The 24822-nt window shown below is 37.5% G+C and overlaps 1 protein-coding gene across 5 annotated transcripts in view; it reads right to left on the reverse strand.

The window, feature by feature from the left end:
• KLF12 (KLF transcription factor 12) overlaps positions 1-24538 on the reverse strand; it is a 460616-nt gene extending 436078 nt beyond the window's left edge. For 2 of the 5 annotated variants that reach the window (XM_038007735.2, XM_073014390.1), the window contains exon 1: positions 23873-24094. The gene's annotated coding sequence lies outside the window, so the exon portion shown is untranslated. The other 3 variants (XM_038007736.2, XM_073014388.1, XM_073014391.1) reach the window with 3 other exon arrangements.
• Between the last annotated feature and the right edge of the window lie 284 nt (positions 24539-24822).

Here is a 24822-nt window from a genome sequence, read left to right on the forward strand (position 1 = left end):
TTTTTCAAGAAAATTTGGAAATTTAGATTTTCTAAAGTGAAATGTCACATGTTTCTCTGTAGGCTGAAGTCTTTGAAAGCACTGTCTATTTCCCAAGAAAGCATTTCTGAATGCTAAATTGGCCAGAGTGGACCTCTGCCCTCTACACACCCAACAATTCCTGCCTCGCCCAGAGCTCAAGTTGCTTCCTATGTTGGACAGCCCCATCCTCTTTCTCCACCCATTCAAACGCAACCCACCCATCAAGGTGTGGCTTATAGGGCAGTCCTCAACAGATCATTCTTAGAACCTCTGGCATGGATTTATCATTACTCTCCCTCTGCTACAAGAATTACAGTTCTAACGATAGATCGTAATAATAAATAGTAACCCAATGTATTCTGTCTCTTCCTCTAGATTGGTGAGTAGGAACAGTGTCTAATAACAATACCAGCTACTCTCTTGCTGGCCTTTCTTTATACCAAACACTGAAATGATGCTTTCTACAGAGTTGTTCTGTAACCCTCCCAACAAATGCGAAACACGCATTTTTCCTACTTTACAGGTAATGTAGTGCTCAGAGGGGAAAGCAACTAAACAGGCCCTGGAAATAACTAGATTCTAAATTATTTTTTGCCAACTTCACCAATCATATCACAGCTGGTTGGTCTTGGTTGAGTTAAATTTACTTGGGACCCTGTTATCAAACGAGGGCACAGAGGTGAGAGAGACAGCAAAAATAAGAACAACGCTAAAGATAAGAACTCAAGGGTTTGTAATCTGCAAATAGGATATGAGTACTACATGAAGCCCAAGAAGATGTGATGTATTCTAATTGTGTATTTGAAATTGATTTCAATAATGTAAGTTACACCGGGAGGCTGAGGCAGGCGTATCACCTGAGGTCAGGAGTAGGAGACCTGCCTGACCAACATGGCGAAACCCCGTCTCCACTAAAAATACAAAACTTAGCCAGGCATGGTGGTGGGTGCCTTTAATCCTAACTACTCAGGAGGCTGAGGCAGGAGAATTGCTTGAACCCAGGGGGCAGGGGTTGCAGTGAGCCAAGATCGCACCATTGGACTCCAGCCTGGGCGACAGAGCAAGACTATGTCTCAAAAAAATAAATAAATAAATAAGAAGAATAAGTTATATCAAAAATTAACCTTTTATATTAGCAAATTTTATTGATTCACTTGAACTTGATGTACTCAGTGAAGGCAAAACAGAACAGATGGTACTGTACTGTAGCCTGAAAGAAAACCTGAATCATAAGACAACTTTTCAAATATTCTTAATATTCTTGTTATTTAAGGTACCAAAAAAGTTCTTAAATACCTAATTTGTATGTTTTGTTGAAATCAAAAATAAATCACCTTACAAGAGGCTTCTTTTTAAAAAATTAAATAAATCTTTAAAATATCTATAATCAATTTACCTTAAGAGAATTTAAAGTAATTCTAATGTAACCTGCCAAAATTCTAAAGCTACAAGCATTTGAGGATGTTTCACGAGTTGTGATTGAAAAAACAGAAGACAACCTAATAACAAAACTCTTTCACAAGATAATCTGAAAAGCCCAATTAATCATTCACCCTAAAGAACACATTTTTGTTTAAGTGTCTTTAAAAATTCAATAGAACATCTCGCACTGAAAAACATTAGTGCCAATGGGGGAAAAAGGTCTTTTAAAAGTACTATGAGTTACTAAACCAGAAATGTATTATTTTAAAGAAGTTATAGAAATCCTCAAGATGATGTGTTTCCTCTTTATTTTTAGACCTGTAAAATATATGTTTTTAAAAGTTCCACTTACAAAAAAGGCAAATATATCAAAGAAAACTAGATCATTTTTTGGCTATTTCTAAATTTGCTCAGTATTCGTTTAAGGCTAGAAAGCCATTAAGTTTCAACCAATCATATTTTGGCTCATATTTTAAGTTATTCATATTTAATATCTGTTCTTTATAGCAGAAACACGTGACTCTTCTGCAAAAAGAAAAAAGGAACACCTAACTTATTACCACAGAACAGGGGTCAGTGGACTACGACCTATGGACGAAACACAGCCATGGCCTGTTTTTGAAAGGCATGCTTCCAAAGAATAGTTTTTACATTTTTAAAGGGCTGTTAAATAAATGTGTGTGTGTGTGAAATGTGTGTGTGTGTGTTTGTGTATGATATGTATGCATGACAGTGACCTTATGTGGCTAGAAAAGCCTAAAATATTACTGTCTGGCCCTTACGCAAAAGTTTACTGACCCTGTCAGAGTATAAAAAGTTCTCTATACAGGCATGCCTTATTTTGTTACACTCCATTTTACTGCACTTTGCAGATATTCTCTGTGTGTGTGTGTGTGTGTGTGTGTGTGTGTGTGGGGTTTGATTTGTTTTTTCACAAATTAAAAGTTTTAGGCAATGTTGACTTGAGCATGTCTATTAGTGCCATTTTTCCAACAGCATGTGTCACGTTTTGGTAATTCTTGCAATATTTCAGACTTTTCTATTATTGTATCTGTTATGGTGACCTGTGATCTTTGATGTTACTATTGGGACTGGCTTTGGGGCAACACAAACCCTGACCTTCTAAGACAGTGAACTTCATAAATAGATGTTGTGTGTGTTCTTACTGCTCCACCAACTGGCAATTCCTTCATCTCTCCCCTGAGACTTAATAACACTAAAATTGGGCCAATTAACCCTCAAAGACCTCTAAGTGTTCAAGTCAAAGGAAGCATCACCTGTCTCTTACTTTAAATCAAAGCTAGAAATGAGTAAGCTTAATGAAGGAGGCAGGATGAAAGCAGAGACAGACCAAAAGCCAGGCCTCTTGTGCCAAAGAGCCAAGTTGTGAATGCCAAGGAAAAGTTCCAGAAGAAAACTGAAAGTGTTACTCCATCAAAAACATGAATAAGAAAACAAAACAGCTGTAATGCTGATGACAGAGAATGTTTGAGTGGTCTGGATAGAAGCTCAAACCAGCCACACATTCCCTTAAGCCAAAGCCTAATCCAGGTCAAGCTCCCAACTCTCTTTAATTTTGCGAAGACCAAGGGAGGTGAGAAAGTTGCACTGGAAGCCAGCAGAGTTTGGTTCATGAGGTTTAAGAAAAGAAGTCATCTCCATAACATAAAAGTGGAAGGTGAGGCAGCAAATGCTGATGGAGAAGCTGCAGCAAGTTATCCAGAAGATCTAGCTAAGATCACTGATGAAGGTGAATACACTAAAAAACAAAAACAAAACAAAAAAAACAGATTTTCAATGTATACAAAAGAGCAACCTATTGCAAGAAGAGGCCATCAAGGACTTTCACAGTTAGGAGAAGTCAATGACTGGCTTTATAATCTCAAAGCACAGGCTCCATTAGGAAATAATGTATCCGGTGACTTTAAGTTGAAGCCAATGCTCACTTACCATTCTGAAAATCCTAGGCCCCTTAAGAATTATGCTAAATCTACCCTGCTTGTCCTTTATAAATGGAACAACAAAGCCTGGATAATGGCACATCTACTTACAGTATGGTTTACTAAATGCTTCACACTTACCATTGAGATGTACTGCTCAGAAAAGATTCCTTTAAAAATATTACTGCTCATTGACAATGCACCTAATCACCCAAGAGCTCTGACACAGACATATGTAGAACTAGATTAAAGCTGTTTTCATGTCTGCCAACACAACATCCTTTCTGCAGCCCAAGGATCAAGGAGTTAGCTCAACTTTCAAGTCTTATTATTTAAAAAATACATTATGTAAAGATATACCTGCCATAGATAGTGACTCCTCTGATGGATCTGTGCAAAGTAAATTGAAAACTTTCTGGAACTGATTCATCATTCTAGATGTCCTAAGAATATTTGTGATTTATGCAAGGAAGTCAAAATATCAACATCAGAAGGAGTTTAGAAGAAGCTGATTCCAACCCTCACGGATGACTTGGAGAAGTTCAAGAGTTCAGTGGAGTAAGTAACTGAAGATGTGGTGGAAATAGCAAGAGAAACCGAATTAGAAGTAGAGCCTGAAAATGTGACTTAATTGCTGCAATCTCACAATGAAACCCTCACAGATGAGGAGTTGCTTATTATAGATAAACAAAGTAAGTGGTTTCTTGAGTTGGAATCTACTCCTGGTGAAGATACTGTGAAAATCAATGAACTGCCATGGCCACCCCAACCTTCAGAACCACCACCCCGATCAGTCAGCAGCCATCAACATCCAAGCAAGACTCTCCACCAGCAAAAAGATTATGACTCATTTAAAGTTGAAAAGAATGTTAGCATTTTTTAGCAATAAAGTATTTTTAATTTAAGGCATGTAGATTTTTTTTTTAAATCACAATGCTATTGTATGCTTCATAGGTCATTATAATGTAAACATAACTTTTATGCTTTGGGAAAATGAAAAAATTCTAGTGACTTGCTTTATTGAGATACTTGCTTTATTGCAGTGGTCTGGAACCAAACCCACAGTATCTCTGAGGTATGCCTATAATTAAGGTCTCATATGTGGGTCACTGACATCATACTACACTCTAAGCTGCCAAACAGATTGAGTCAGAAGATTAAGGGATGAAGTATGAATGAAAGGTGATTGTTTAAAATATCTTTAATAATATTTAGGGCAGAGACATACTATTAAAATTTGAGATATGGCAGCTTCAGGCTGTCAATGTGGGTTCAAGAAATTGCTCTACTCTCAATACTTAAAAATACTGGAGTTTTAGTTGGGTGCTCATCTCACAGATGGTATTTAAAGGAGCATAATGTGCTATTTCATACACATGTCCCCCTGCCTCTAATCCTCCACTCCCTTTTTGCCTGGAATAGTCTTACTGATCATTCAAACCCAGACAAAATGCTTCTTTCTCAATGAATCCTCTAAATCATGGGGCCCCAATACCTGGGGCCATGGACCCGTACCTGGTCTATGGCCTGTTAGAAGCTAGGCCACACAGCAGAAGGTGAGCAGTGGGCCACGCTCCGCCTCCCGACAGATCAGCAGCAGGGTGAGATTCTCAGAAGCACAAACCCTACTGTGAACTGTGCATGTGAGGGATCTAGGTTGCATGTTCCTTATGAGAATCTAATGCCTGATGATCTGAATAGAAACCATTCCCATTCTCTCCCAGTCTGTGGGAAAACTGCCTTCCATGAAACAAGCCCTGGTGTCCTAAAAGGGCTGGGGACCACTGTTCTAAGTCTTCCTAAATCTTCCAAATTAACAAAGTTAGTTATCCCCTTCAAAGCTTTCAGAACTTTCCATACAATTATTTTTTACAGAACTTGTAACATTGTATTATATTTTTGTTTACTTTTCAAAAATTTCTGAATTTCTGGTAGCAAAGACCTTATAACCACTAGCATTTAGCATAATACATTGCCCACAGTGGATTGATTAACTTCCTGTGGCTGCCCTAACAATTTTCCACAAACCTGGTGACTAACAACAGAAATTATTCTCTCGCAGTTGTAAAGAAAGGGAAAAGCAAGGCCACAACTCCTTCAAAGGCTCTAGAAAAGAATCTTTTCCACCAGGCGTGGTGGTTAACACCTGTAATCCAAGCACTTTGGGAGGCTGAGGCAGGTGATTCACCTGAAGTCAAGAGTTTGAGACCAAGCTGGCCAACATGGTGAAACCCCACCTCTACCAAAAATACAAAAATTAGCCAGGCGTGATGGCAGGTACCTATAATTCCAGCTACTCGGGAGGCTGAGGAAGTGGAATCACTTGAACCCAGGGGGCAGAGGTTGCAGTGAGCCAAGAATTACGCCACTGTACTCCAGCCTGGGCCACAGAGTGAAACTCTGACCAAAAAAAAAAGAATCTTTTCCTTGCCTCTTGCAACCTCTGGTGGCTGCTAGCACTAGTTGGTATTCCTTGGCTTGTAGCCACATCCTTCCAATCCTTGCCTCTTGTCTTCATATTGCCTTCTCCTCCTCTGATGCTTGTAAGGACACTTATCACTGAATTTAGAGCTTACCCAAGAAATCCAGGATGTTCTCATCTCACATCTTTAACATAATTACATGCGCAAAAACCACCTTCCAAACATGGCAATATTCACATATTCCCAGGATTCAGACGTGGGCATATCTTACTGAGATTTACCATTCCACACACTATTGTTGCCATACAGTAAATATGTGCTCAGTTTTCTTACCTTAGACCCACATGAAATAAACTTATAGATAAACCCAAAAATGAGGAAAAGTGGAAACAGGAAAACTTAATTTCTTCCCTTCTCTGATAATGTCCTCATTGAAAAAGAACCACTGAGGCATAGCCAGAAAGCTTCACCAGCATTTTTTTACTGAGAAATTACTAAGGATTATTTAACACAATGCCCAGTGACAGATCACTGGAGACCATTTCTTTGCTCCTAGGGAAAAAAAGGCCAGAGATATATTTTCTTCCTCACAAAGCAACACTCTTATTCACATCAAGCAGGAACCTGCTTTAAGTGAAGTTTCAATTTCTTTAAATTCTTTATACGTGGCCATGAACGTTTTACAGCATGTGTAGTTTTACATGAATGGTAGAAGCCAAACTACTAAGAATTTATCCATATAGGAAATTTAAGTGTTTAAAGCCTTACCTCTCAAGATTTCAGGCTTTCATTCGAAACAATCTCTTGCACATCATGAACATTCAGTGAGAATAAGTTGATTCCCATGGCTACGATTGTTTCCTACACACAGTTTAACATGTCATAGCAGAACTTTTCAGAAAATATTTTAACCTTACAAAGATCAAAGACGACTATGATCTTCAAATTAGGGTCGGAAACTAGGATAGAAATTTCAAAACTTCCATAAACTATAATTAGGCCTGAAATAATTGTTCTATTCAAGGTTTACATTATTAACTGAACAGACCAATTAACTACTATTAATACAGTATTACCTAGCAGATTATAAAATAATGCTGGCAATATAATGCATCCATAGACTCAAACTCTTCAAATAAAACATCCCTAATGTCCCACTATACCAGGGAACCAAGATAATGAAAACTTAGCCAAGAGTGAATGTAAGAAAAATGTCAATCACCTTGCTGCAAGATTTGGTAAAAAATCTATTTTCTCTACTCTTATTGCAACATGATAAGTTATGAAAATTCCAATCAATTAGCCAAAATAAGGTAATCATTTCAAATAGAATTATTAGTATTCCTCTATTTATCAGTTTATTTTTAAAAAATAAGGTTTAAAGAAAGACTGATTCTGATCAACTTGATTCACAATTAGAACAGCACCTACCCTGGTAGCAAACAGAACACTCTGCACCCAGATCATGCTTTCTGGATATCATTCCACAATGAAATGAGAGACCCTTGGAAGATTGGCTGATTTGGTAGCTGTGGCAGGGAAAATATGAGATGAGCCTGGAGAATCCTGTAATACCAGAAAGTTAACAAAGTACTCAAAAACAAAGGACAGGGGGATGTCACTGGGCCACAAGAGCAAATCTGAAAGCGGTCTTTGGTCAAAGCCAGAAAAATCTAAGTAAGAGACTAACGCAGTATTAGCTTATGACTCCACATGTAAAATAAATATGCATGTATCCATGCCAATATACATTTAAAATAAATGGAGAAGAAAGTAATCTATAGAATTCTAAATATGATACGTAGTTATTTCTTAAGAGTAGGCAAGACTTAGTGACTCACTTCCACAGAATAGAGTATGGAAAGGGGAAAAAAATACAGTAAAGAAGCTTGGCAAATACCAATTTAACTAAGTAATTAAGGTTAAGACCATCAGTGGTATCTTGTGGACATCATGATATGAAACAATGATACCCCTGATACGATACACTGAGAAGCGTACTTCACCTCTGTGATATTGTTTTCCAAGACCCATAAGCCAGTTTAATCGTGAGAAAAGCATGAGATGAACCAAAACTGAAGGACATCCTATAAAATTCCTGACCAGTACTCCTTAAAACTCTTAAGGTCAGGAAATAAAAAGAGAGACTAAGAAACTGACACAAAACAGAAAACAGGTATAACAACTCAAAGCAATATGGTACCTTGTTCGTAACCTAAAAGAGAAAGTAGACATTAATGGAAAAGCCAGTGAAGTCCAAACGACAATAACCTGCCAATGTTGGTTTCCTGGCCTTGACAGATATGCCATGGTAATTATACTAGGTGTCATTACACATTGTTAGTTTTTGTATGTGCATGTATGTGTGTGTTTTTTGAAGTCCTTATCTGCTAGACAAATATACTAAAGTTTCATAGTTAAAATTATATGTCTGAAATTAGTTGCTCAGGGGGAGTAAGGCCAGAGATTTATGAAACAAGATGGCAAAATGCTGAGATTTGTTAAGGTTAGTCTGGGTGCATGAGGGTTTCTTATACTATTCTCACTACTTTTGCATATGTTTAAAATTTCTCATAATAAAAGAGACATTAAAAAATACTTTAAATGTCTATGATTCAGTCAGCCTTCTTTAAATAAAAGTTTTTAAAACAAGCCATGTCTCACAATGCTTAATGAATTTTACCAAGTTTGTTATATTGTTAAATAAAATTCTTAACGATCAAAAGACAAAGACCTTTTTAAGTGCTTTATTAGTTATGTTGTAAAGGAAAAGTTGGTTTCCTGTGAATGGTGTGACTTTCCATACATTATGCTCATCTATTTCCTAGTAGATAAGAGAATGAAGGACAAAGTGGTTGACTCACTTGTAAAGGCTGGTAGGTCGAGGCAATGAAAGAGAAACGCACTCTCACATTACATTTATTAAACTATGGTCAAAAAGTTTCAAAACTGATATGAAAATGGAATTAAACGAGTCCCTTCGATATATTATCACCCCCCAAAACCCAATTTACAAATCAACATCTTAATTGTAAGAAGGTGCAAGTCTATTAAGATAGGGAGCTGCACATGCTCATGTGCACACACAAACATACACACCTCTTCCCAAGAACAAAGTAAAACTACAAAGAGAAAAAATAATGAAAGAAAAGACGCAGTAATTTAAAGATCCAGGAGACCAAACATGTGAAGAGAAAACTAAAGGAGAAAAAGAAACAAATTAAAGAAAGACAATAATAATACATCAACTTCTTACCATAATAATTATTTATCTCAGTATCTACTGTTCTCTTATATATAATGGTGGGAAGTCAATCAAAAATTACAAGGGCAGGGCACAATGGCTCAAGTCTGTAATCCCAGTAACTTGGGAGGCTGGGGCAGGCAGATCACTTGAGGCCAAGAGTTCAAGACCAGCCTGGCCAACATGGCAAAACCCCATCTCTACTAAAAATACAAAAATTATCCAGGAGTGGTGGCATGCGTCTGTAACCCCAGATACCTGGGAGGCTAAGGTAGAGAATCGCTTCAACCTGGGAGGCAGAGGCTGCAGTGAGCCGAGATCACACCACTATACTCCAGCCTTTGTGACAGAGCAAGACTCTATCTCAAAAAAAAAAAAAAAAAAAAAAAGACAAGACAGAAAAACAAAGCAAGAAACTACCTACTGTCAACAGATAAAGCTGTCAACATAAGCAGACCCTCAGATAGCAGAGATCCTGAAACTAACAAATTGAGAGTTGCAAAATAATTATAATTAAAATGTAAAAGAATCTAGAGAAAAGGGTAGACAACATGCATGAACAGAGAAATTAAGCAAAGGGGTACAATTTTTTTTTTAATTCATAAAAAATGCTAGGCAAATAACTTTCTATGAAAAATGAAGAATTCTTTCACTGATCTTACAACAGACCTGACAGCAGGAAGAATTAGTAAACTTGAGGACAGGTCAATGCAAATTATTCAGACTAAAACTTGAACAGATAGGGGAGAGGTGCAGAAGACCCAAGACTTGTGGGGCAATACCAAGTAGTCTAATGTGCTTATCAACATAGTCCAAAGGGAAAAGAGAAGAGAAGGGAGGGAGGGCAATAGAAACACTGAAAAGGTAATGGATAGAAATTTATGAAAAACTAAGAAAAACAATAAAGCAGCCTAGAGAATCCAATGCATGATAAGTATAAATGATAACACACCTATATACCTCATAGTAAAACTGCTGAAAAACAAAGTTAAAGAAAAAAATCCTGAAGGCAGCCAAAGAAAAGGAAAAAAAGGAACATTGTATATAGACAAAAATAATTTCAAAAGATATCTTTTCAAAATTATATAAATGAGAGGATACTGGAACAATATATTTAACATAATGGGGGAAAACTGTCAACTCAGAATTGAAAATCCACCTAAAATACTTCAGAAACCAAAGCATATAGACATCTTTACACAAGCAAGAACTGAGAAATGTCATTCCCAGCAGACTGCACTGCAGTAAATTATTTAGGTAGGTCAGGTGCAGTGGCTCATGCCTGTAATCCCAGCATTTTTGGAAGCCAAGGTGGGAAGATCACCTGAGGTCAGGAGTTCAAAACCAGCTGGGCCAACATGGTGAAACCCTGTCTCTACTAAAAATACAAAAATTAGCTAGGTGTGGTGGCGGGCATCTATAATACCAGCTACTCAGGAGGGTGAGCCACAAGAATTGTTTGAACTCAGGAGACAGAGGTTACAGTGAGCTGAGGTCACACCAGTGCACTCCAGCCTGGATGACAGAGCGAGACTCTGCCTCAAAAAAAAAAAAAAAAATTATTTAGGTAAAGAAAAAATTTATTTAGGTAAAATTAATACGATACTATATAATTTATATAGTGTGGCTACTATATCCACAGAAAGAAATAAAAACCCTGGAACTAGCAAAAATACGAGCAAAAATTTTAAAACACATTTTTGTCTGATGTTGAATCTTATTAAAGGTAACTTACTGTTTAAAGCAAACACAGTAGCCAGGAAATGGATAGGCTATAACATGTGTAAGTAAAATATATGAAGAAAACAGCACAAACAACGAAAGAGAAAAAAAATGGCAATGGCAATATGCTAAGATTCTGCTATCATACAGTAAGAGGTAAAGTATTATCTAAGTTAGGCTATGAGAAGTTAATGATGTATATTAGAGTCACCACTAAAATTATAAAACAGAGATGTAACTAATAAGCCAATGATGGAGATTATATAAAATACTAAAAAATAATCAAGCCCAAATAAAGCAAGATACGGGCAACTATGAGAGAACAAAATGAGAAAAATAGAAAACAAATAGCGAGTTCCAGAAACCCAATTATACAAAAAGTATTTTACATTAAATTGCCAAAACACTCCAAATAAAAGTTAGAGATGGTAAGAACAGAGAGCAATTCACTAAGAAAACACAACAATCCTAATGTGCACACACCTAATAACAGAGTTTCAAAATATATAAAGCAAAAACTGACAGCACTGAAAAGAGAATTAGAGAAACTCACGACTGTACTTCAATACTTAAATCCTCCTTTCCCAATAACTGACAGAACAAGGAGTCAAAAAATCAGTAACAATATAAAACAATAGAGAATTCTACAGTGAATTCTCCCACACTTTTATGGAATAAATAGTACCAATTCTACACAAAGTATTTCAAAAAATAGAAGAGAATGAAAAACTTCCCAACTCATTATAGACGTTATGAATATCTTGAAACCAGTATCAGATGAATACATTAAAAGAAAAGAAAAAAAGCTAATGACCATTATCCCATTAAACAAAATAAAACAAGCAAACAAAAAAAACTCTTAAAAATAAAATCCAGCTATGCATAAGATGAAACCTTATGTAAGCATGCATATTTTTGAAATATAAAAAAAAAGACATGAGCAAATGAAAAACATCCACATTCTTTAATTGGGATAATACAATGTATTGCAAATAACATTAATTATCCCAGGAGTATATACAATGTAATACAATCCCAATTAAAATCACAACAGGGTTTTTGAATATTTTTTTCCCAGGGGAGGTGTGATGATGGATAAAATATTTCTCACATATGAATGCTAGTTACATGTATTAGAATACCTAAGAAAATTTATAAAGAAAGTTAGGTACTACAGGATATAGGAAAACATTATATGACAAATGTGAAATTTATATTCTCTGGAAAAAGAACAGATTACCTCACAATTGCTGCTGATACAATGGTATTTCTATGCTCTGAAAGTAACAAGTAGACCCCCTCTCTTATACCATATACAATAAATTCCTAATAGATTAAAGACAAAAATGGGGGGGGGGAATTAAATCTAGTGAGAAGACTGCATGCCTACTTTATCAACGGAGAAAATCTTAAAACAGGACACCAGAGAGAAAGAGAAGGAACTGCTTATATATTTTAAAAGTTGTATATCAAAAGATACTTCTTGAACAGGCAAAAGATAAAAGATTGGTTTACGAAAAAAATTACTTGCTATGGAGATGTCAGACAGATGGTTAGTGGCTTTCATATAAAATGAATTCCCACAAAAGGACAATAACCAATTTTTTTAATGGGCAAAGAATACGAAAGGACAATTCTTATAATAATTCTAATTTGCCTACAAACATTGGAAAAGATGTCCAAAGTCTCTAACAATCAGCAAATACTAATTCAAGTAACAATAAGATATCACCACACAATTATCAGACTGGGAAACATGAACCATTGCTGATGGTGATTGGGGATAGCGTATTTGCCTGCATTGCTGGTAATAATGTGAATTACTATATCCTTGTCAAAGCAATATGGCAACATTTATGAACATTGATACATTTTGAATGGATCATCCTCTCCCTGGGAATCTATTCTTTAGGTCTCTCAGAAGACACCTATAAAGTTATTTACTACATCATTAATTTAAAAGCAGCAAAAACTGGAAACACAGTATTTCCCTCTAATAAATGATTGATTGAGTACACTATGAAATAACCACTCCTTGGAATACGATGTAACAATTTTTTAATTGATTAGAACAGTAGCAGCTGAGAAGGATTTCTCTTAGGCATCACTGAATGAAAAAAGATAAAAAGAGTTTCAAATAAACTCCTTCCATTTTTGTAAGCAGTGACTAAAAAACTGTGTGTATGTGTTCCTAACGCTTAAGAACACGAAGAAAAATATAAAAGGACACATAATCGTGCTAAAAACCTAAGTTATGGACTAATGGAATGCTATTTTTGGCTGGAGGAAACAATTCCCCCCTGCCAAAAAAATGAATTTTAAAGTTTCCATACAAGTATACCCACTTATATCAGAATAATATATTTGTAAACAATGCCCATGAAAGCGAACTTCTGCAAAACAATGCTTATTTTCTAACGATCTTCAGTTGTGTTTCTTTGAAAACTTAAAGAGTCACAGAGGTAAAAAAGTAAAACTAAATCACATGTAAATATCATAAACACCTACTTGTGTGTTGGCTGGAAACATAAAATGAAATGCCTTTAAAATGTATTATACACATTTAATATAAAACAAATGTGCAAAAAGTTTTTGAAAGAAAAAACTTACAAAAGTACATGCTTAAATAAGAAAAGTCTTTCTAGTAAGATTAAAAGTACTTCAAACAGACTACAGCATAAATCTAAAAATACCCAGGGTACCTTTTAGGCACATTAAAGATCTAAAAGAAAGAAACTAAACCAGAATATACCAGCTTAGGCTTGCCTCTCGGCTTAGCTATCTATCCTGCTTCTTTCTTGATCTGCCTATATTGTAGGACAAAGCCCATGTTTTATCTACGTATGTATTTACACACCTAGTACAAGCCTTGGCACATGGTAAATGCCTTAATTTTCTTCAAAGAGTATGGATGTCTCTAACTCCACACTCTCTATTCCAGGGTCAATGGGTTGATCTCTCTGGGCTATTACAGATGGATTCTCTTTACCTTTTTAAAGTGCATTTTGGAAGAAGGTAAGAATTCATCTGATATTCACTGAGCAGCTCATATTAACTAGACACTAGTAACACTTCTTTTATGCATTGTCGACCTGCAAAGTTTTAACGTATAGAGACTAAATGAAAGTCAGAAAGACAGTAGTAATTATAAAACGGGAAAAAACTATTTTACTGGTGTTGTTAATTACGGTTCTAGTTCTGCCAATCTTTAGACTTTTACCTTCTTTTGATTAGTTAGTGTTCTCATTATTATAAGGGTAACATGTGTCCAATCCACCATACAGGACCATCAAGATGAAACTGAAACCACTCTAAACCACCAAGCACAAAGCAATTTTTGTTGTTGTTGTTGTTGTCAGCCCATACTTATCAAGTATTCTAAACTGTCTTAATTACTGTTATTTATAAATAAAACACAAGGTAACTGCCTCAGCCTTGAGTTTTGGTATAATCCCACCATAGTCAATATAGTGCTAAAAAAAAATATTCTATCAATGCTTTTAATCTACTCATTGAGTTCATTTCTTTCTTCAATGAAGTATTTTGTGTTTGCTAAAGTTACCTGTATTCGTATCTAAAGTAGAAGAGCTAACGTATATTCCAAAGTCTGTTAGCCTTGAAATATCCTCATACTTCAATGCTTCTTCCTAAATATTCCTTCAAGCAACACTTCTGATAAACTGCAACTGTGATCTTCTGCAAAATTTACGTTTTCAAGTTTTCCCTTCCACTGTTCTCATGTTTTAAAAAACTGTATTCCTCTTAATATGTAAACAATATTTTAATACAAATTAAATATTCCCATTATTTAAAAGATTTTTTGGTCAAAGTTAAAATTCCTAGCATTTAAAAATAAAATACATCAGATTTTTTCAAAAATATGGAAGACCTTCATTAGATAGCATCACATGAAGTACACTTAAAATTTTATTCATCAGTCAACTTTCTTTGCTTTTGTTGCCCAAATAAACCATCTCTAAACTCATTATAACACCATATACCCTACTGGCCAAGCACATCCTAGACTCTATTTTTGGAAAAGAAAACTTCCTGGTGATATGTCAAATGATAAAAATTTGCCAAAACACCATAAAACCATCAGCTCTAAAAGAGAACAGAAAGAAATAAATGGGAAATCACCACAGCTGCCAAAATAATGCTTTTAATTTGCATTCATCTGTTAGCAGGTTTGCTTTTTCTATTAAAAAATATAAACTGGGCCACGTGTGTTGGCTCACAACTGTAACTCCAGCAGTTTGGGATGGCAAGGCAGGCGGATCACTTGAGGTCAGAAGTTGGAGACCAGGCTGGCCAACATGGTGAAACCCTATCTCTACTAAAAGTACAAAACTCAGCCAGGCATGGTGGCCCACACCTGTAGTCCCAGCTACTCGGGAGGCTGAGACAGGAGAATTGCTTGAACCCAAGAGGCGGAAGTTGCAGTGAGCTGAGATTTTGCCACTGCACTCCGGCCTGAGCAACAGAGCAACACTCTGTCTCAAAAAAAAAAAAAAAAAAAGTGTGTATATTATATATACACACACACATACATATATATACACACACAGTTTATATTTAAAAACACAGTTTATGTAAAAAGATACACATATACACTGTTAATATAACAAATCTTTTCCGCATATCTACTAAAACCCTGAAACCTCGATTTCCCAGATAGAAAAAATTTTTCCCCAGGTACTTTAAACAACTTACAGCACTTGGTCCATTTATCACAAATTACCTTGTATTATAATTTACCACATAATTCTTACCCCCCACTCCTTGATTTTCAACTCACTAATGATACTGGATATTGTCCTACCCATTTTCATATAAGGGTCCATAAGCGTAGTAGGAGCTAAATACGTGTAAGTCAAATGGATAACTGAAGCACGTTCTAATAAAAATAACATTATTATTGCTTATATTATGTCCCTAACTTTGATAGCTTTATCCAATAGCAGAATGCATATTAGCCAGAATTTATTGGTCTACTATTACCACTGCTGTAGAACATCCTATAGCAGTTTACTTCTAAAATAATTTTTTGGATGAGGTGTCATAATTTGTTTTACTACATATATTAGCAAACACTTAATTGACTTCTCTACTGAGGTATATCTTGTAGTAAACGTATTCTAGTAAACATAGTATGTCAATACAATCTACAACAAATATAATAATACAGCCTCTAAACCATATTTATTTGTATAATACTCCCAATTTTACTCTATTCTCCAGTAAGGCTAACTCTGGAATATTATATTTAATGCCAGAGGGAGGTAAGAGTAACACAAGGGGAAAGTCCAGGGGGCTTTCTACCATTCAACTCTCTAAAGCTAACTGGCTATTCACTATAATTTCATTACTTTCCTTTGCTGAAAATCAATTTCCACATCTATGAAATAAAAATCATAATATAGTTCATAATAGAGTACAACAGTAAAATAGCATCTAGTGCACATAGCACATATGTGCTGTATTACATGTCATATATACACTACACATGACATATAAGTTGTATGATTCAAATATATATTAAATGATACAAATACATATGATACATAGATTATAAAGATTATGATACCTATATTATACAAATATCACTGAATATTAATTTAACAAAAGATGGAATCTAATAATTGTATGAAATTCTGTATGCTTTCTCCTGAAAGCATACAAAACTCAAATATGTAAAAGTGATTGGACCAGACATGTTTTAAAGGAGACTCATTCCCACAGACAAAAGGAAAATCACAAAATCTGCATTTATATACAATCTATTAGTCATTAAAAGTATCTGTATATCATTTTGTGTGTTCTATTTCATTGTTTTCACAATTCATCAGCTTAACTCCATGTAGCACTTCCAATAAAGATTCATCACTTTCAGCACATCTAATGATTATCGTCTCAATTTTATATCAAGATAATAAACTGTTTCTCAAAACTAGATGCTTTCATTTTCCCTTTTTCCACTCGTTTTGTTAAAATAAGATAAAAAACAATAAAATTTTCCAAATAATTTTTGAAATTTTTGCCAGAAGTGGCAAAGTCACAGTGCTGTAGCAGGAGTGGGGGTTACTTGGCAAAACAGCAACACAACAGCCCAAAAAAGGCATTCATCAAATGATGTTTGTAAGTCAAAATCGAGTACATAAATGGCATTTCAGAGGTGACACATATAGTATTCCATGTGCCAGTTATTTGAAAAGTCAGTGATATAAAAACCAAGGTATACCAGTACCTGTTTACTAAAGAGTACATATTAAACTAACATATGAAAAACCAAGTTCTTAACTTCTGTATTATACTAGGTATACAATAAGGAGTATTTTATTTTGTACCCACTATTTACTCTGAATGGCTGTTTGTTGGTGTTACTGTTGTTGTTTTAGAGACAGGGTTTTCAAGGCTGGAGTACATTGGCTCGATTCATCATAGCTCACTGCAGCCTTGAACTCTGGGATCAAGGGATCCTCCTGCATCAGCCTCCCAAGCAACGCGGAATACATGCACATGCCACCACACCTGGCCTGAATGGCAGCTTTTAAGAGAGGCATCAATACACTAGAGCAAATATTTATAAATGCAGCATGGTTTAATTCTACTATACTACAAGATTTCTTTTTGCAAGAAGAAATAATTTTTTTTTTTCAGGAAAATAAAGCAAATTGAGGAATGGTTGACAGAGTTGAATACATTTAGCTACTTAGGTTGGAAAAGACCACGACAGTGGCATTTAGAACAAGGCAAATCAACAAATAATTAACACCAGAAGGAATACTATGAGCTGTGGGGCCTGAGAATACTGACTGGAACACAGTCTATTCTTAAAGCAAGAGATGATAAATAAGAAAGTCCCACAAAAAGTGATGTTGATACTTGCAGTGATAATCGTAACATGAATCGAAGTCAGGCAAGATACCTGTGACATGGAAAGAGTCTAAATGAGTTATATTGAAGAGCTAGTTTGAGTTTGTTTCTTTGCTCTTGCAAGGGTATAAAAAAATTTGTTTTGTTTCTTTTTTAACTGGAGAAAATGCAGCTGGGGAGAAGTCATGTAAGTGTGTGATTATAAATAGGTATTCAATAAATGTACAAATAACATGTAAGAGTCTCATTATCTACCTTTATTGTGCATTTTATATAATGTTTTAGTTAAGAACAACATATAGCATGTTGCAACAATGTTTGAGTCTAACCAAGTGACTTTTAAACCATAAATCAGACATAGCTTAACCAACACAATCTTGATTTAACTGGGGATTTGCAGTTCAATGTACTGCTCGAAATTATAGTACATCACAAATTTAATAATTCTATTTCTAAAATTAAGGGCTGTTTTTTAATGACCAGTTGATAGTAGCTTCAGATGACTCATTAAATAAGTAGTCTGCAGATTTTCAATCTCTAATCATTGTTCATCTTTACTTTCAATTTTCTGTAAATGACCATGTGAACTGTAATTTCATGTGTTTTTCTTTTGACAGGCTTGGATACTTCACCTGTATTATATAAATATTAATAATCAGTAACTTTTATACCAACTACGTTGAAACTTTTTAAGAGTGACTTTCTCAAGGTCACAGAGCAAATCTCTGGTGAGACAGGAATGGAATTCATGACCTTTGACTGCCAGAAGTTTTCTACCCACACTCGGAAATTCCTTCCCCATAAGCGTAATTTATATGCTCACTTTGAGAAGCAGGAAAGTTTATCCCTTTCAGGGGAGGGCAGTGTTGGGGCGGTGGAGGTACAGCTGGAGTGCTTTTCCCATCAAATCAGTTGCCACATGAGAACTTTGTAGTTTTACAAAGTGACTTTTGGCCACATTACCCCATTTAACCCTCACCACAGCCCTGTAAACTACATATTATTTTTTCCATTTCACAGACTCAGAGAGGTTAAGAAATTTGACCAAGGTCATCCATAGCTAGTAAGCAAGAGAGCAAGACTCGAAGTGAGGTATTTCTGCCCCTGAAATTAGTTACAATTCAAGGATGTATAATCTTAGAGGTTACCATTCATTATGAAATGAAGGAAGGTTTTCTTTACATTGTTTCGGAATAATTTAACTTGGTTGCCATTTAGGTTTGTTTTCTTTAAGGCAGGGTTGTTTTTCTGTTTTATTATGAGTTAGTTCGATAATCTCAAAGTGAGCACAGTATTACTAAACATAGAATTTTTTAAAAAGACTGTTTTTCTCCCTTTTGTATACACATGTGTGGCTTTTTAATGTTTTTCTTAGTCATGAAATTTTACTATAATTCTTGCTCTTGTGTATGGTGTGTGTGGGTGCATTATGTGTGTGGGTGCGTTATATACTAATACAGACTACAAAAACACATGTAAAAACATATGAAGATAAATACTAAATATATACATACACATATAGACATGTAAGATAATGAATATATATGTATATACAGTATGTAGTTATTCTTCAGTATCCTTGGAGGATTGACTCCAAGATCCCATCCCCCAGCGGATACCAAAATCCATGGATGCTCAAGTCCATTATAAAAAATAATGCAGTATTTGCATATAACCTGTGCACATCTTCCTACATACTTTAAATCATCTCTAGATTAGTTACAATCACTTATACAATGTAAATGCTATATAAATCGTTACGGTTTTTTTATTTGTATCATTTTTATTGTTGTATATTTTTTTCTTGAATGTTTTCAATCTATGGTTGACTCCCTTAATGCAGAATCCACGAATAAAGAGGGCCAACTGTACACATACACATCATACCAGGAATTACTGTGAAAGGCCATACATACTGAAAAGCATGGCGAATGTCACACTTGGGACACAATTCACGGCTGTCAGAGCCAGCAGGTAGTTATCATGGTAGCTTCTATAGTCTTTGATAGGGGTGGGGAAACTATCCCAAAGGTCTCCTAATTTATTCCCCTGTCACTTTCCATGCAGCAATACAGCAGTAAGGGCTTCCTGCTACTTTTGCACCAGACAGCAAATGTGTTTGGAGCAGTCTAATTATTACACTAATAAATATTCAAAAATGTAGACCATGAGAGTAGCAACAAAAGAAACGCATGACTTTAAGTTGAAAAAAAAAAGGAAGAAAGACCATACTAGAGCAGAATTCTTTGGGTGAATATCCTGTAATCTACTGTCGACCAAAACAAATTTTTATGGAGCAATAAGACTACTCAAGTAGCCACTTTATGACAATAAACACCCAAAACAGAAAAATCCTTTTGTAACATAATTACTGACAATATAGAGAGAAAGTAACCATTTAATCCACAGCATGTGTTCTGTACCACAAGAACTCAATAGCTGACATCAGATGGGGTGTGGCCAACCTAGGCCCTAAAAATGAATTCTGGAGGGTGGAAGTCAGGCAGCTCTCTGGGCTGGGCTTTGGATCCTAAGCAGGTCTAACAGAGCCTAAGACTGTTGACCTTCTGGGCATAGGGCAAGGCCCATCTGTTTACTTGCTTGCTTTTGGGAGGAGTGGTTGTGGTAGATGAGTTAAGGCTGTGGTTATAGGGCGTTGCCAGTTATTTAATTTTAATATTTTTACCCTTACATTTTGTACACAGTTAAAAGTTGAAAGCTGTGCATAAATTGCAGGCTGAAAAACAAGTAAGTGTGAGTTTGAAAGGAAAAATAAACACTGGGCAAAAATATAAGCCATTTCCAGTCTATGATAATACAGTATTTTCAAATAGAAAATGACAGATAAGCAACTACAACCTATTTCAGACTTATTTAAAAAATTAAAGTTGTAGCCAGCACAGTCGCTGATGCCTATAATCCCAGCACTTTGGCAGGGGTTTACTTGAGGCCAGGAATTCAAGATCCAGCCTGGACAACACAGTAAGACCTCATGTCTACAAGAAAATTTTTAGCTGGGTGTGGCAGCGTGCATCTGTAGCCCTGCCTACTTGGGAGGCTAAGATGGGAGGATCCCTTGAGCCCGGGAATTTGATCTATGATGATGCTACTTCAGTCCCGCCTGGGTGACAGAGTGAGACCTCGACTCAAAAAAAAAAAAAAAAAAAAAGGCTGTTTTCTAAGCAGAAAAGGTAATAATGGTCTTGGGATTTTAGCTCATGTTCATTAATCAACATGCAACTGGCAAGTAGAAAAACTTATAAACAAAACCTTTTCAAATGAGTTTGTGCCATTACTAGTTTTCTAGTTCAATACACAATCTACAGCTAGATTTATGAACTTGACTGTTTCTCTCACAATATAAAGAAAACAAACCATTTGATGCTCCAATTTAATGGGATCACTGTAATATTATTAATTTGCAAAAACATAAAGTTCCATGCTTTCCATGTTGTATAATGGAAAAAAATGTCCAGGACCTTTATATGTTCATCTACTTAACAATATCCCTTCACTGGGTAAGGTTACTCCAAACTCTAGATTAACCAACACTGGCTTGAATTCAAAATGCTCTCAGCATAGGCCTAGAGGCCTAAGCACTTATGTTGTCTCTGCCAAGATAAAACACACCTATATTCAAGGCCAAATTATTTCACTAAGTTGATAACAGCCTGCTTCATGATATACTGTAACATCTAAAACTCACTGGAGGCTGTTTAAAGTGCCTAATTTCCCTGCACAGGAGGCAGGGAAAATAACCCTGAGCAACATGTATATTTTCACATGACCAGAACACGATGGATATTACAGGCCAGATGCATGCTCTTCAGAATGAACGTCAAGCATCCCGATTTGTTCTCCCCTTGGCCTGGGGAGAGTGAGTGCACTAGTGTTTGCAGACCTTCCCTTTCAGCACACACATAGGCTGCAGCTGTAGTAAACAACCACCGGCCAAGAGTTGCTAAGGTCAAGGTCTCAAATGCTAGACCAGGACCATTTCCTCCCAAATGATAGTCATTTCTGAAAAAAGAACTTGGGAGGGGGGGCGGTGTGGAGAATATTAAGGACTCGTTAGCACAATTTTTTTTCAATAAATAGTAATAAAAAGCATTCCACAATAAAGTTCAGCTGACTGCATTGATTAGTAGTACATAAATAATGGAAGGATTTCAAAAATAAACAGAAAGTCTGAAGAATGTTTTGTTTAACGTGACACAGTTATGTTGGTTACAGGGTCTTAGTTCAAACTTATGAAAATTGTATGTGAAAACATTTCAAATTTCAAATTTCCCCAGTACATTTCATAATAGTTATTAATTGGTAGAATAATAAACCTCTTTCCTAATTTTTATATGCTCAAATTGCTCTTTCCCCAACTCAGAGGAGCTTAATATACTCAATCTAGTACCAAGATTGACCGGTCTGCAACAATAAAGACATAACTTATGCAACTGAAACGTTTGTCCTTCAACATCCTATTTCCACTATGCTTCTATAGTTTAAAATTTTCTATTCGAAGTATACTCCTTTATCGGAACCAATTTCTATGGGGTTTTAAAAAATGCACACAACATGTGAATGAGGTCTGAGGACAGCACAAGCAAGCTTTTTTCCTTGAGGGAGGGGGGTCCACTGTTTTAATTAAATGTCAGTTCTAAAAGCGTTTCTTAGAAGACGATATACACCCACTCTTCAAAGTGACCACTCCTATTCCCATCACAAAACGCTTCTTGCTAAAAGCCACCAAATTTATTTCAAAGTATTTACTTATCTAAACAACTCTATCGTCCAGTAAGAAAAGGGCATGGAAGCGTCTAGGTGGTTTTGCAGAATGACGTGTATTTGATTGGCAGATGTCTACCGAAGTCACTAGATGCACACGCACTAAATGTAAATAGAGTTGCTCGTCTCTCTGATGTTACAGGGAAACAGAAGCTAACGCTGGTGTAACATAAAATATCAGAATGCTCGGCCGAGAATTCCATTAGCCAGTGGAATTATTCAAAACTATCCATACAGAACGACACTTAAGCCATCTACACAGTTAAATTAGAGGGCTGACAATACTAACTACACAAACTGTTTATCCACATCACACATTCCGTTGTATTAATACTCTTTAACTCAACACAGTCAGGTTTTATCAGCTGAAATAAGACTATTACTATTAAAGTATGCAAAACTCGAAGCGCAGGGTGAAGGGGGTTGGGAAGCTGCAGGGCATATAACAAAGGAATTGGTACTTTTTCCAAGCATTTGCCTCAAATGCACTGCGAAACAAAACTGTTGAGTGCACCCCACCCTTTTCCCCCAAAGATAAAAGTTTTCAAAGTTCTTGCAGACAGCTCTCTACCCAACAAAAGCAGGATTGATTCTCCCCGTAGGGGAGCATCTAACGTGAACACCAACTAATGTCGCGGAGGTCAAGTCCGAACCCTCAGAGTGAGCTTCTAAGGCAAGAAGTGGCTCCCAGGCCGGCTCTGCGGGTTCCCGGCCCAGGTGGACGTGCAAAGTTGCCCCTTGTCAACTCCGGCCAGGTCCCCCGTAATAGAAAATAACAGCCACCGGCCAGCCCCTGGCTACTTGCATGGACCAGGCACTGTAGCAAGTGACAGTTACACATCATTAAGACCAGAGACAATAATGAATGTAGCACCAGGAGCACTATTCATGCCAGCAGTGTCATCTCCGCCTTAACCCCTTCCCCTCCACTCTCTCCAGTGCGCACACACAGCCCACACGGCCCCAGTGCGGAGCTATTCATCCACCCCGCTCGAGGTCGGGGGGCCAACTACTTCCACAAGCCCCCCTCCCCCCCAAGTTCAGCCCTGGGGTTTTATTTCTCATCCTTGGCAACTGTCAGGCAAACACTGCAACCAACAATTCCACTAGGGGTAGAAAAACATTTGCTTAATTCACGTTACTTGATAACTTCTTCTGAAAAAAAAAAAAAATTAGGGGAGGGGGGAAGAAACCTCCTTCTTTCTTCTCCACGAATCCGACCGACGCTACTTGCTTTGCAACAGCATCGCCCTTCCCCGGCCCCCTCCCGCTTCCCAGCACTTTCCCCCTTTAAGAACACAGACCAACCAAAATGATTTAACTTGAGCAGATGACAGAAGGAAAATAAAACACGTTAAGAGAATACGGTCTGATTTGGGATGGCAAAAAAAAAAAAAAAGAGGGGGTTGTTTATTTTGATAAGAAACGGAATCGGCACAGACCTGAACAGAAGCTGCAGAGCAGGAGAAATTGTTTTCTTTCCCTCACACAGAGTCCCCCTCTCTCTCCCTTTCTCTCTCTCACACGCGCGCGCGCGCACACACACACACTCACTCGCACACACACGGCGTCACCCGCGCACACGCACACGCAGAGCCTCTCAGCGGCTCTCTGCAGTTCTCAGGAAATGAATGGGGGGCAACCCGGGGAACTGTTGTACTTGCAAATGACTTACCCTGATCACATGATGCGCTAAATGTAGGGTGGGCCGGTGGGTGGAGGCTGCCGAGACGCGAGCCCCGGTCTAGTGTGGGGAGCCTCGCCAGGCCCGCATCGAATTACCCCGGGGCCCAGCCGAGGGGGTTGCAGGACGCCGCTTCTCCTCCCTCGCAGCCCGCAGCTCAGGAAACCGGAGAGGCGCTTGGGGTGGGGTGGGGTGGGGTGAGGTGAGGGGGGGGCCGAAAACAAGAAACCCCCAAACAAAAGAGCTCCGGGTCCTCCTCCCCAGAAACAAAGCCCCGCCGCTGCGGGCGAGCCCCGGGGTGGGGCCGAGGGCGGGGGCGGCGGCGGGGAGGGGCTCGCTCAGCAGGCGCTAAGTCGCTTTATTGCCATAAAATGGGGCCCCCGAGCCGCTCCGCCCGAGGATTAGGAGGCGGGATCTGAGTGTGATGGTTGAAATCCCCTGTGGGAAACTAACCCCTCCCCGATCGCAGAGGTAGAAGGCAACACCCACTGCCCGGCCCTCGCCTCCCCACCCGGACCGCCGGGCTGGGTCCGCGGCGCCTCCACCCCGCCCCACCCCGCCCCACCCCTGCCCCCGCCCCTCGGCCCCGGGCCTCGGCAGCGCTTCCCTTTCACCTGCACCACTTTGCTGCGGCACCTCAAATAACCTAAACATGGCCCTGGGAGCTCGGGGAGTAGTCGGCCGAGGGGGCCTAGGTGGCCCGCGGGG

Source organism: Chlorocebus sabaeus, chromosome 3 (genome assembly GCF_047675955.1).
Source record: "Chlorocebus sabaeus isolate Y175 chromosome 3, mChlSab1.0.hap1, whole genome shotgun sequence".
NCBI classification, from domain to species: Eukaryota; Metazoa; Chordata; class Mammalia; order Primates; family Cercopithecidae; genus Chlorocebus; species Chlorocebus sabaeus.